We start from the raw sequence: 13,609 nt of genomic DNA, 5'->3' as shown, positions 1-13,609 counted from the left end.
ATGCACCTCCGGGAAGAAAGGAACTGGGGTGGGTGGCTGAGAACCAGCACGCACCATCCCGAGATACCAATCGTCGAACCGCGAGGGCTTGGGACACGGTGGAGGATTCAACACAGGCCCGACCCTGTTGGTGGCCCGGGAAAGCATAGCCATCATCTCCGGATCCGAATCTGGCACCGTCACTGTTCCCGAAGGAGGCAACTGTGCCGACTCGTCATCTCCAGAAAAATCTGGCTCGCCCTCCGATGCAGCTATCGACATCCGGTCATCGGGGGAGCTCTGAAGGATACGGATGGTGCACACGTTTGAGATGGCCCATCGTGCTCCCCTGGCAGCTCTTTTGAGTGCAGGAGGAGTGAGGGTTCCTAGGGGGTTGGTTTCCCGAAGGAAGCGTGCTCACTGTAATCCTCAGATCACCAGTGCCGCTACCCAAAGCAACCCTCTGAGGATTGGAACGAGGCAGCGGCACTGGGACTCTGCACCTTTGCAGGAACTGGAGTCTCGATAGCAACTCCGAGATGGTCATCTTCCCACAATGGGTACATGACTCATCCGCGAATGCTGCCTCAGCGTGCTTTAAGCCCAGACACGTGATGCAGCAATCATGACCATCCCTCGGTGCCAGGTAACGACCGCATCCAGAAACACACAAGTAGAATGTCATCTTTAAAAAGACGCAAGCTCTACTTGTGTAAGCTCTTTCAGGGACTTGCTCTTTAAAAGTGCTGAAGCACACAGGGGAATGGCCGCGGCAACACAGACAGGGATTGTGTGCAGCCTGTCTTGTGCTCTCCTCTCTTTGTAGACGCTGCTCTTACCAGCTGTGAGAACAGCTATTCAGCGCTCAAAAGCACACCATTACCGGCTGTAGGAAACTTTTTCCTCGTCGAAGCAGAGACCAGGAGACGTTGGGATATCTTTCAAGCAGAAGCGAGATTCCTATTCAACGGTCTGTCCGTCGTACGTCGAACGTGACCGACTGAATGGGAACAGAAGATGTCGCTCACTGAAGCTTTTATTCAGGATTACAGTGAATGGCTTAGATAAAAACAATAACAAAACCAGCATTCTCTACATGCTTTCTTCTGTATCCGGGAACCCTCACATTAATCACATAAATGCTGATGCAAAGGAAAGCAAATCACAACTATCACAACTGTTTAGTTTGACTGCGGCGCTACAGTATATATATTCAGTTCAAACGATCTATATCAGAAAAAGCAATATTGACACATGGAAAAAAACACAGTTACTCACAACTTTGTTTAAAATATTTCACGTTTTTTTAATGTTAGGAAGACTGTGTTTTCCCACAACTTGGCACTTCAAAATGATTTATAATCCTCAGAGGTATCTGAGGTATCTGGGTTTTGTTGCTGGAGTAATCCTGTACTTGCGTCTCTCATATTTTCTACTACATGACATACACGGCACTATGACTTAATAATGTAACAAAATCCGAAACAAATTGTTTTCTGAGCTTGGTTTCAGTTAAAGCTTTTTTTGACTAATGAAGAAGTTTTGAGTTCTGAAACTTACAGGATATTTTTATATGCATGACCCCTTTAAGATAATTTGGATCTGGATGTTTGAAACCAACATACTAAACCAATGCTAGAGAAAACACCTGAGTGGACAAACAGCCATAGCTGAATTTCAGAAGAGCACACTAGCATACTGTTTATTTCTACTATATAAAGATATGACAGAGATAGTAAGAGCAGGATGCCATTTTGAGATCAGTTTTGAGATACAGATTGCAGAAAGGGAAGTTCCTTTCAGAATGTTTTTGCAAATTAATCATTAAAAACTGAGAATAAACAAATACACTTTATAATCTTATATAAATATATATATATATATATATATATATATATATATATATAAAGAGGTATCCTATAGATAACATGCCAATAAATGCAGTAATAACTAGTGCACTAATCATTAATAATTAATCAACAGTTATACAGGAAAATAAACATGTCTTTAACCTGTTTTATATTAGATAGGGAGAAAATAAGTAATATGAGTAGTCACAAAAATAAAAAGATTAAAAACCTAAAAAGAAACAACTCAAAATGATTGCTGCCATGTTGGCTTAGTGGAAATGGAAGTTCAGTTTCAGACATACAGTACAAGAAGAAACCAAGTCCAACCTCAACCTCAGAGGTCTTTGATTTGAACAGAAACAAAACAATAGAGCATTAAACAAAAACACAAAATAATGGAAATTCGGTTAAGTGTAGAAACACATTTTGTTTTTTCATTCAACAAGCATCTCTCTATCTCATTATTGCTGCAAAATATACTTTTTACACTCTAGCTAGCAGCATATTCTGACACTGGCATCAGGATGCATATATAAACACAAGTTTACAAGAGGCTAAAAAAAGGAAACTCTGCTAAGTTACAGTGAGATGAGTCACATCAGAAGAACTATAGTCTCAGCTCAGTGTTTAGAGGAAACATGAGCGTTAAAAAAACCCCCAAACTTTCCGCTACACACTCAGCTGGGGCTCAAGCAAGAAACACTTCCTACTCAGCAGTATGTGTGAGTGCACTCTTTCACAAAAAAGTTATATAGGTTTCCAAACTTTCCGCTACACACATTTTTACTTAGGGGTGTACTCACTTTTGTGGCCAGCGGTTTAGACATTAATGGCTGTGTATTGAGTTATTTTGAGGGGACAGCAAATTTACACTGTTATAAAAGCTGTACACTCACTACTTTACATTGTAGCAAAGTGTCATCTCATCAGAGTTGTCACATGAAAAGATATAATAAAATATTTACAAAAATGTAAAGGGTGTACTCACTTCTGTGAGATACTGTACATATGGCAATTTATTTGTTCAATAAAATACCTTACTCACCTGTTGAGTAAGGGTGCTTTCACACCTGCCTCATTTCATTTGAATCGCACTACAGTATGTTGTCCCCCTTGGTGCAGTTGGTTTGGACAGGTGTGAATGCAGCAATCGCACCAGAAGTGGACCAAACAAGCGTACTGAGACCTCCTTGAAGAGGTGGTCTCAGTACGCTTTCAAATTAACTCTGGAGCAGTTTGCTTGAGATATGAAAGTAGTCCGACCCTTGTGAAAGCAAACTGAACCAAGAAGAAAATGCAACATTGTAACAAATTTAGTCCCTGTTTCAGAACAAAACAAATGATCCATAGGTGTGAAAATGCCCTAATAAAACACCATCTCCGTGCCACTTTTACAAATCGCTCAGTTCTTGTAAAAGCCAAGCCAATGTTGATTCTGGTTTTATTATGAGCTCTGTTGCATTCTCTCTTTTTTTGCAAGCAGACTCTCCTCTGTTCTGAGGGTTTTATTTTTTTTTAAATGGGTGATTCCCCGGAGGTTCAAGATTTAGCTGCTCCATGTCAACCTTTCCCACTCATTGTGACAACTAACCAATGCCACTCCCACACTATACACACATCAAAGTAGCTGGAGCAACTTTTCTCTATTTACGGATATGAAGACACAAGGTCGAGTGACGCATCTACACAATTTCCTGTAAAATCCATCCCGGCATGGGAACTCTTATAAACTCTTATAACAGGCTTACCATAGTGAATCAGGGTAAGACAAAAGAGAGAGAGAGAGAGAGGCATGACACCTAACCTTTATTTATACTCTATTAATTATATAAATAAAATTAAAGGTAGGGTAGGCAATTTCGGAGCGGCTTGCAATAGCAAGCTAGCTTTGAAAGCATTAGATACCACCCTATCTTCAGAGGATCTCCAAAGCCACGCCACCTCCAAAACACATGAACGCGCAGGTCATGCACAACCAGAGCAGATTCAGCAAAGCATCATAAGAGACAGCCTTAAATTACCTCATGTCTCAAACCTCATAATATTACAATAATAATGAGCTCTATAGAGCTCTTACCTGTTACTTGCAGAGTCATTTCAGCATTGATAGTGTTGACAGAGAAAAGCATAAAGCCGAGTCTGAGGATGTAAACAGCTCCAGGTCGGACTGAATGCAGTAATTGGATGAATATTTTTTGGTCCCGAGACTTCCAAAGACGATAAATGTAATTTTTTTTTATATATTTATTTATAACACTTTTATTATTGATTGCTATCAGGACGTAAAGAGAGTTTCAACGAGGATAACAAAAAGTTGCCTAGTCTACCTTTAATAATATTACCTGTATCAATGCAAAAAAATATGCATGAAGTCAGAGTACAGATCTTAAGGATACCATTTAATGGTACACTTAATTTTTAAAACACTCATGGATATTCCAGATAAGGTAACTTAAAGATCAAAATCATCAAACGACACATGATAACAAAGACAAATGAAGTACAGAACTCAGCAGAGAACAAGGTCCTGTTTGAGACAGTAACAGCTCCCATCATTACAAATTAAATCACAGTTATACACTTTCAGATAAAAAAAAAAAAAAAAAAAAATGGTACAAAAGCTGTCACGGCAGTACCCTTTCAAAAGGCATACCTTTGTACCTTATTTACCCCTAAAGGGTGCATGTTAGTACTTTTAGGGTAAATATTATTACCTAAATGCTACATCTTGAAAATCTTGAAAACTGCTTTTGTACCATTTTTTCTTAAAGTCCTGAATATTGAAATATTCTTTTAAGATATATATTGAAAAAAAGGACTGTCTAAAACAATGTCTACTATTTTAAGCCTCATTTTACATAAGCTACTGTACTCTGTGCTTAAAGTGAAAATAAAAAAGTGCTGGTACTCTCATATGCACTGGCTGGCATATGCAAACCATTATCACATTTGAAATTTCTACAATGAAGAAACAATGCCTTGACTCTGAGTAGCAAATTACTGGCAACATGTGACAAATGGCAGTGCACAAGAAAAGGTGAAGGCACACTAAAGTTTAAAGAGCAGAAGTGCCAGAACACACATATCAGTGTGTACTGGCCCACTTCAAGCACTGACTGTATTAAAGGTGTCATGAACTGCATTGTTTTATTATTTTATCTTTCCTGGGGTGCACTTATAATGTTAGTATGATTTTTACATCAAAATTTGTCAGAATTTACAAATATTTGAAAGCTCTGTTTTAAGGGGCATGTCTGCTGTGAGACTTCAGTGTAAACACCCATTGCTGTGGTTGGCTAACATCTTTGCATTTGAAATAGCTAAGTATTACATGTTTAATTCTCTCGAGCATGTTTTTACTATTACAGCTTAAGGTTAACTAATCTTGTAAAGTGATGATTATATTTAAATCGTGGCATGAAAGGTTGCAGTGATGAGCATGTAGCCGATCACAGACATGTTGAGCACATGAATGCAGTGATCTCGTCATTGCAACTCGATTTCTGCACACTAAGTCTGTTAAGTCAACTGTTAAGTCAACTTCATCAGAAATCACTGGTCACAGATCAGGCATTAGAATTAATACGGTTATCATGTTGTCGCATTACTGTCAAGTCCATATTGTAAAGGTCTGTTTGCAAAGCCTGCTCCAAAATTGCACCTGATTTACCAAAGAATCCACAGTGAAATGTACCGCATAAAAAATAAATAATGCTCAACTGAGACATTCATATTGTTGAAATTGAAAATAAATAAAATAACCACATTCCTATTATTAGAATCCTTTGGAAGGTGTTATTTTAGTCCAGTGAGTGATCCTGTGCTCTTATCTCTTCCTCATCTCACTAATACCAGTGGGCAGGGCCAAACTTGCAGTGAAGTAGGTGTTGCTTTCTTCTACAGAGGTGGTCTTTCACCTACCTATTACACTTGACATTTGACTTGACATTCGATATTCAACAGTGCTTTGATCTGCCTGCATTGACACTATTCTTTTAAGAGCTGCTGTGCAGCCAAATAATGTACCAGTTATCAATGTAAAGCTGCTTTGACACAATCTACATTGTAAAAAGCGCTATATAAATAAAGGTGACTTGACTTGACTTGACATCATAAATAGGCACATTCCAGGAGTTGTTCACTCGGCTTGGTAACATTAAAATTTTTTGGACTAACAAGGAAGTTCTGAAACTCACAGGATATTCTTATAATGACCTCTTATTTATCAAATGCTCAAGGAAAATTTGATTTCTCAGTTCATGACCTCTTTAATGCTCATGTGGTCTGCCACGTGGGGATTTACACACTTTTGAATAAACTGTATGGTCTTCAGTGGCAAATGATGTTTTTTTGTGTTGTCCTATTGTGCTGTAGGTAGTGCAGACAGGATTGTTTGTTTGCATCTGTGCCGATATCTGTTAATATATAATATATAGTATTGTCAAGCTATAGCAACACTGCAATGAACAAAACCAGAAAATCCTTAAATTGAAATTAGAAAAACATTCAGTCTTAAGATCTATTTACAGTTAACTTATTTCCTATTTTTAACTAGAAAATGCTGACCTAAATTAAAATATTATATACAGACTGTATGGATGGATGGATGGATGTACATGTCTTCTTCTATTTCTCACCTCAGGATCAGGCATTTCTCCTGTAAACCCATAGACAGTTTGAGGATTCGCTGTTTTCTCCAACATCTCCAGGGGTCTTTTTACTTCATTCTTTAGCTGTAGAACCATCCAATCAAACAGTCATACAAATCATTCTATACTACTTTATATTTGCATGCATATTTACATTTACACTCTATAGTTAATAGTGTGTGAAGTAGACACCCACTTTTATTTCGGCTCGGCCCCTTTAATCCTTTGAAGACAAATCTTAATCATAAGGCATACAGTATAGACCTGACACCTAGACCTGAACTACTTTTAGGATGAATTGGAAAGCTGACTGATGCTCTTGTGTATGATCCACGCAGCCATGTTTCAACATCTTGGGCAGTGTTCCTCAAATCTGTTCTGCAGGGTTTAACTCCAACCCTAATCAAAGGCATCTGAGCATGTTAATCAGAGTTACAAGAAAATTACAGGTAGGTGAGTTTGATCAGGGTTTGAGCTAAAATCTGCAAGGCAGTGCCCCCTCAGGGTCAGATTTTAGGAACCTTTCTAGAAGACAAGAGGCTGTTAGAGGGGCCAGCTACCCATTAAGTCCCATGCTTTTGAAATTAAATGCTCAGTAAGCACATATATCATTTTATGTTCGGAAACAGTCATTGATTAATTACGCACAGTGTGTGACAGCATTGAACTGCCAACAAATGAATAATTTGATGTATGTAAATATTAGTAGCTATTTAGTAAAAGCTTTTATCAGAATTGTTTTTCAATACACTTATTACAGGTACAATTATAGTATGTTGGTGACTCATATCCTCTAGGGCTCAAACCACCCCTGAGCTACTGACCACACCACCTCCAAAATGTCCATCACATGACTCACATGAAGATTCATTATTGAATTAAGAGGGCAACAATTTAGGATAATGGTCTGTCATTAGGTAACTATTCAGAAAGAAATGCAGAGGAAAAAAGTAGTACTACATTAACAGTTCAGCTATACTTACTGATTAGTTAATCTTGTTTCTATATTTATTAATAGCATAAGTGTTCATTTGACCATTATTCTAAAGTGTTACCATTAAGATCTGTAATGGCTGCACAAATATAATTCATATAAAGTATTTTGGAAATGTAAAATATAAAGTATTTTAAAGCTTACCTGAACTTGTGCATAGATTGTATGATCATTCTCTTCTTGGGCACCTAAGAGATTTAAAATAGTATCATTTTAAAGAATCAACTGACCATTACTGTCACCACAGAAAGTGTAGGTATGACTATTTGTATGTGTGATCTTTGCTTTCCTCACTATCAGGCACCTTATGGTTTAAATAAAACTTGTCATGTAGGTGTATTGTTATGCATTTGACACTGATATGTATAACCTTTTCATATATGTACAAGTTTGGGTATTCAGTAGTATACTTGAATATGACTACTTCACCATTTTTGTATTCAGTGATTCATGTGTGTACTGTATGTGCAAGAAAAAATGTAATTCAACTCTAACTGGTACATCATATCACATGTCACATGACTAACACCTTGAATTCCAAAACAATCTGTTATTCTGAGGGTACAGGCTTAAAAATAAAGCATTGCCTTTTGTTAATTTGATACAACATTTGAGATAAGACAGACATACCTTTGTTATGGTTCTTGCAAGAGCAGTATAGTACAACAGTTACAACTAAAATCATCAATGAAACACTAATAACAGCGACCATGAGCCAAAGTAGAGGAAAAGAGCTGTTGTTTTCTTCAGGACTTTTACCTGAAACTAAAGACATCACATTAACATAATTATAAGAGACTAGAAATCATCTTAAAATGTATTTATAGGCTTTGCTTGTGGTTGATGGATCAGTTATTTACTTTCATAAGTTGTACAGAGTTGTTTAATCTGTATGGTATCATTCTTCCAGCTGACTGGGTTGCTGTAGTTACAAATAACTATGTCCTCTTTACAATACACAGTTAGAGGCTGCATTTCAGTTGATGTCACTGCCTCCTGACTACAGTTGTTGCTTTGGTAGCTATTGCTGATTGTGTGGTCATGACCACTACATGTGACGTTCACAATACAGGAGTTAACACTGATCATGGTGACGTTCCAGCTCAGAACAGGAGAATCCACTGGATCTGAAACATATATTTAAGAAAACTGCTGCATGAGGATGCATCATATATAACAGACCTTTACAATCTTTTTTACACACTTTTTTGTGTAGCTAATTTAAAGGTATAACTGTACAATTTGCCCTGTTAGGGTCTGTAAAGGTAAAATGTGCATTTTCTACATACTACAGAAAATACTGAAACAGTACGAGATTATTTAGAAGTTAAAATTTCATTCAATCAGTCATATTTAAACAGTTCCAGAAGCACATACCATTTATTCTCCTTCCAACTTTTGTTTTCACCATCGTAAGTTGATAGCACATAATATAGATCTAGGCTACTTGATAAAACGTCTCGGGTTACGACTGTAACCCTTGTTCCCTGAGAAGGAAACGAGACACTGCGTCGGTAACGACACTTTGGGGAACGCCCTCAGCATAGTGCATCTGAAGCATTAATGAAACTATTCCAATCCTGATTGGTGTTGTGTCCTGACGTAATATGTGACGGCACACACAGAAGCTACAAAGAGACGCCGGCACACAACAGAGTCTTTTGTGATGAAGGAAGTCGCTCCCAGACATGAGGAGGTGAGGATTTTATAATCTGCACCTTCCCTCTCCGCCGGGTGCACGAGTGCTCTCGTCCTAAGTCCTAAATGCATGTTTCGGTGTGGCTCAAGTCAGATGCTAATACAACATTTTAATTCATCAGAATTAAATGCAGCCATAAACACCAGACAGGCTGAATATACTATATTAGTATTTATTTATTTGTTACACACTCATAATCTACATGTTGCCTCGACAACATGAGATTTGAGTTGCTCATTTTACATAAGATTTTTTTTCCTCAAGAAGAAAAGTCAACAGGCGCGAGACTGAAACACCCAACAGCGCACAGGTGTACGCATCAAGATATTTCTGAATGAACACAGCCAGCCCCCTCAAGAGCTGACTGTGCATGCCCCACACCCAAACAGTATTATACACAGATCGCGGGTGTCACCTCCCGTAATTTCATAGGTGAGGTTTCCCCCAGGTCAACACTGAGCACATGCACATCCTCAGATGCAGACAACTCATCAGGCTCCCACACCAGGCGGAAGAAGCTGTAGAGCGGGCTTCTGCATCGGGAACGGGAGCATAGGAGCTGCCGATGAGGGCTGAGAAAGCGCCGAAGCGGGTTTTAAGCTCCTTTGTGATCCCCACGGCATCAGATGCCGCACCGCACCGCCTCGACAGACACGAGACAGAGTGCGGGTGCAGGCAGGAAGACACGCACTTTAAAATGAGCTTATTTAAACAACACCAAATAGGACTGACAGTTTGACACAGAGCGCTTGCGGAAGAGCAAAAAGCTAACTCTGTTGTGTGCCGGCATCTCTTTGTAGCTTCCGTGTATGCCGTCACATGTTACATAATGACACAATGGCAATCAGGATTGGAATAGTTTCATTCATGCTTCAGACGTGCTACGCTGAGGGCGTTCCCCAAAGTGTCATTACCAATGCAGCATGAGTTCCTTCAAAAGGGAACAACATAGTCTTTTCAGTGCATGTTTGTTCCCTTGTTACTAACAGACCAAACACTCACACTTTCTTGGCTGTTTTATATCCAAGAACTGATGTGAAAAGATTCGTTATAATGAGATTTGGCTTGATTTTGGTTTTTAATATGGTCTAAATTGCAACTCAGACTCACCTATAACAGATACTCTGTATTTAGCAACTTCTTTATTAGGTACAAATATTTTTGCAGTGTAGAGTCCACTGTCTGTCTTCTGCATGTTCTTCAGTGTTAGAGAGAAGGTTGTTTGATTGAAAACCACATTGTCCTTAAGAATCTTTGTCTCCTTGTTTATGAATGTCACAATATTTTTTGATTTATCACTCATCCAGACCAGTGTTTGAAACTGTAGTAGTTTATCAATCTGTATGTCCAGTTGAATAGAGCTTCCTGTCTGCACAGAGACAGCATTTTCGGCTTTGCACACGGATGCTAAAAACAGAGAGCATAATGCAAAAGATAAAGATAAAGGTAAATGTTCTTTGTTTTTTCTATAATTCCACAAATACACTACACTTTTGTGTTCTGTTACAATTTTTTAAAAGCATTAGAGGCACAAATGCAATTTTTTGTTTTGTAAACTATTAGATATGATAGAGAAACTAACAAATTTCCACACATGAAAAGTAGCTAGTTTAACCACATAAAACCACATATTTTAATACCAAAAAACATATTTCCACATTTTGTTCACAACCCCTTTTACAAGATGGTTTTTATTTAAAACTAGGGGAAAGTAGCAAGCATAGTCAAAGTCCCTTTCATTGAAAGTGTTTACTCAGCGGCCATATTTGTAATGCCTCCAGGCAGCTATTTCAGGCCAATCCTGTCTATTTGAATTAGGGAATCCTGAAATCTCAAAAACATCTTGGCGAACTCAGAATTAATTAACATATTTCAAATCAGCAACAAAATCTGATATGAACTGTCCCATAAATGTTGTTTCTTATGCTCAAATAGCATTAAAAAAACTTTTTTTTCAGGCTAGATGAGCCAATGCGCATGTGTAGTTCTAAGCGTGAGTCTCAGGTTTCTATGGGAACCGGAGCTTCTAACATTGCAGTGACACAATGACTTATCAATCAACGATTGGCTCTTTTACTTAGAAGGCGGGACCTATTCCGCCATATTGCGCGTTGCAGTTTCTCCCATTCATAACTAATAGGAGTGAATCGTCTTTCTATATCTATAGTCTTTGGCATAGTACTGTACTAGTACATACTAGTGGCATAGTACATTCTATTTTCTATAATTTCTTTTTTCTCCTCTGTCTCCACTGGCTTGCTTAGTCGGATTCACATAAAGGATTAGTTCACTTTGAAATGAAAATTATCCTATGATTTACTCACCCTCAAGCCATCCTAGGTGTTTGTGACTTCTTTCAGATGAATACAATCGGAGTTATATTAATAATCACCCTGATGCTCCTAAGTCCTCTCGTTTCAAAACGCTTACGCTACGTCCTACACCAACTTATGAAACAAGCCTAACTGATGTGATGTCAGTTGAATATGGAAGGTGGTCTGGCGGAAACCTAGGATGGCTTGAGGGTGAGCAAATCATGGGGTAATTTTAATTTTAAAGTGAACTAATCCTTTAATATTCAACAATATTACTGATCTGCCTGCAATGACACTGTTGTATGAGAACTGAACAGAGCAGGATGATAACATCACTGTTTTCTCCAAAGCTGCTGTATAGATAAATTAACTAAATAACTAATGATTTTTACAAAAGAAATGATTCAACACTGAACTTACTTCAGCTGGACAATGACAATATTTTCTTCTAGAGCTGCTGTACAGCCAAAACAAACTTTGTTGCATTATTTTTATTATACTGTTTTCACTGTAAAGCTACATATAATACTATTTAATACTGTAAAGCTACATATAATACTATTTTACATACTATTAACATTTCAAATAAATAATCTTTCCACCAAAAGATTCATTAATTATTGTATATTCTCTGTCCATTTATGCAGTAATGTAAAGAGAACGATTTCCGTACCTGTGTTGAAGATCAGCACAGCCTTGAAGATCATGAGCAGATGACCAAAAGCCATTGTAATAAACTGCCTGTCCTGCTGTGGTTACATATTAGAGAAAACTGAGTGTTTTATATCACCTTATTAAATCTGTCCAGGCAGTGTCACTCACCTTGGAATTTATGACATACAATCAACTATACACATATGTATACAGTCTTTTCTATTAATGAGCCTATTTATATCATCTATATTATCTGTTATAATTACTCGAATAACTACTAGAATTTCTACCAACCGTGTCAAGAACCTGCTGAGAAAAGAGAGGAAGAACAAGTTGTGTTCTGCAACCACATCTTCTACCAGGAACTAGCCCCTAGTTGTGAGAGCAAGTGTGACTAACCATATCTAAGTTCATATTTAAGAGTACATCTTTAAATTTCTTTAAAATACAGATCCAAGCTCTTGTCTTCTTATCACTTCATAGGTCTGATATCTCGTAAGTATTCAGTGGAAAAAATGTTAGATTATAAATGAACTTTAAATGAACTAAACATTTATTGTTAATTTAAATGCATATTCTGTCATATTTTAAATTTCTAAATTGAGCAATAAATGCCAGCTACATTTAATAGGAAAATACACATGACCTGATTATATTGGATGCGTCTTTTATATTATGTAACCCCTGTTCATAAAAGTCTCAATGTAACTAGTGCATCTTGTGCGCTTTACAACTGCAAACAACGAAATCACACTTGTGCCAAAAAAACCTTTATTTTCATTGCATTTATTTTAGTCAAACTTTTATGTAGGTGATCAGCAAAGACTAGTGGGTAGGTTTCCTGCTTCACTTCTTGGGCTGCGTTTAACTCCACGTTAAACTCCACTTTTAGACACACACTCGTGGACTTCCCTAAGCACTTCCCCTTAGAGGAATCCCCACCGCCATTTTGAAGTGCGTTCAACTTCGTCAAGTGGATGAGGGCAGTTTATTTAGACAGACACTCGGCCCCTTGATTTTGACAGAGGGAGCGAGACTTCAGGCAGCTCCACAGACCACAATGCAACATGATTGTAACGTTACAACAGCGACTCGCAGTGCTCTCACTTAACTCTTTCCCTGCCATTAAGAAAAAAAAAAAAAAAAAAAAGCCAACCAGTGCCAGCATTTTTGATCGTTTTTGTAAAACTTTCATGGGTTTCATTTAAACACAAAACAAAACAAAACAAAACAAAAAAACATTTTGAACAAAAAGCTGAGAAAATCACGTCTATTCAGTATAGACATCAACTAACCCAAATACCAAAATATGTCACTCCCATACCTATAACCATTTAATACATATTTTACAGTCACAATTATGCATTACACATTTAACTTCATTTTAACTTCAGTGTACATTAATAATCATTACGTTTGTTTTCATTAATAAAATTATCTTACTTAAGACCGACAGTTGGTGAACAAAA

The 13,609-nt window shown here is 37.6% G+C and overlaps 2 protein-coding genes and 1 long non-coding RNA gene across 7 annotated transcripts in view; all 3 read right to left on the bottom strand.

The window, feature by feature from the left end:
* Positions 1-13,609, bottom strand: part of LOC127500847 (CD48 antigen-like) — a 103,281-nt gene that overhangs the window by 55,700 nt on the left and 33,972 nt on the right. The gene's annotated exons all lie outside the window — the stretch shown is intronic.
* LOC127500653 (uncharacterized) overlaps positions 1-13,609 on the bottom strand; it is a 105,427-nt gene that overhangs the window by 78,811 nt on the left and 13,007 nt on the right. The window lies entirely within an intron of this gene.
* On the bottom strand, positions 8,464-12,359 carry LOC127500983 (uncharacterized). The gene is made up of 3 exons (XR_007926489.1): positions 12,309-12,359; positions 12,160-12,232; positions 8,464-8,599 (listed from the first exon to the last, which is right to left on the bottom strand). It is a non-coding gene; the product is annotated as an uncharacterized LOC127500983 (long non-coding RNA).

Source organism: Ctenopharyngodon idella, chromosome 2 (assembly GCF_019924925.1).
Source record: "Ctenopharyngodon idella isolate HZGC_01 chromosome 2, HZGC01, whole genome shotgun sequence".
Lineage (NCBI taxonomy): Eukaryota > Metazoa > Chordata > Actinopteri > Cypriniformes > Xenocyprididae > Ctenopharyngodon > Ctenopharyngodon idella.
The sequence above is the reverse complement of the archived record's forward strand: the minus strand, read 5'-3'. Positions and strand labels throughout refer to the sequence as shown.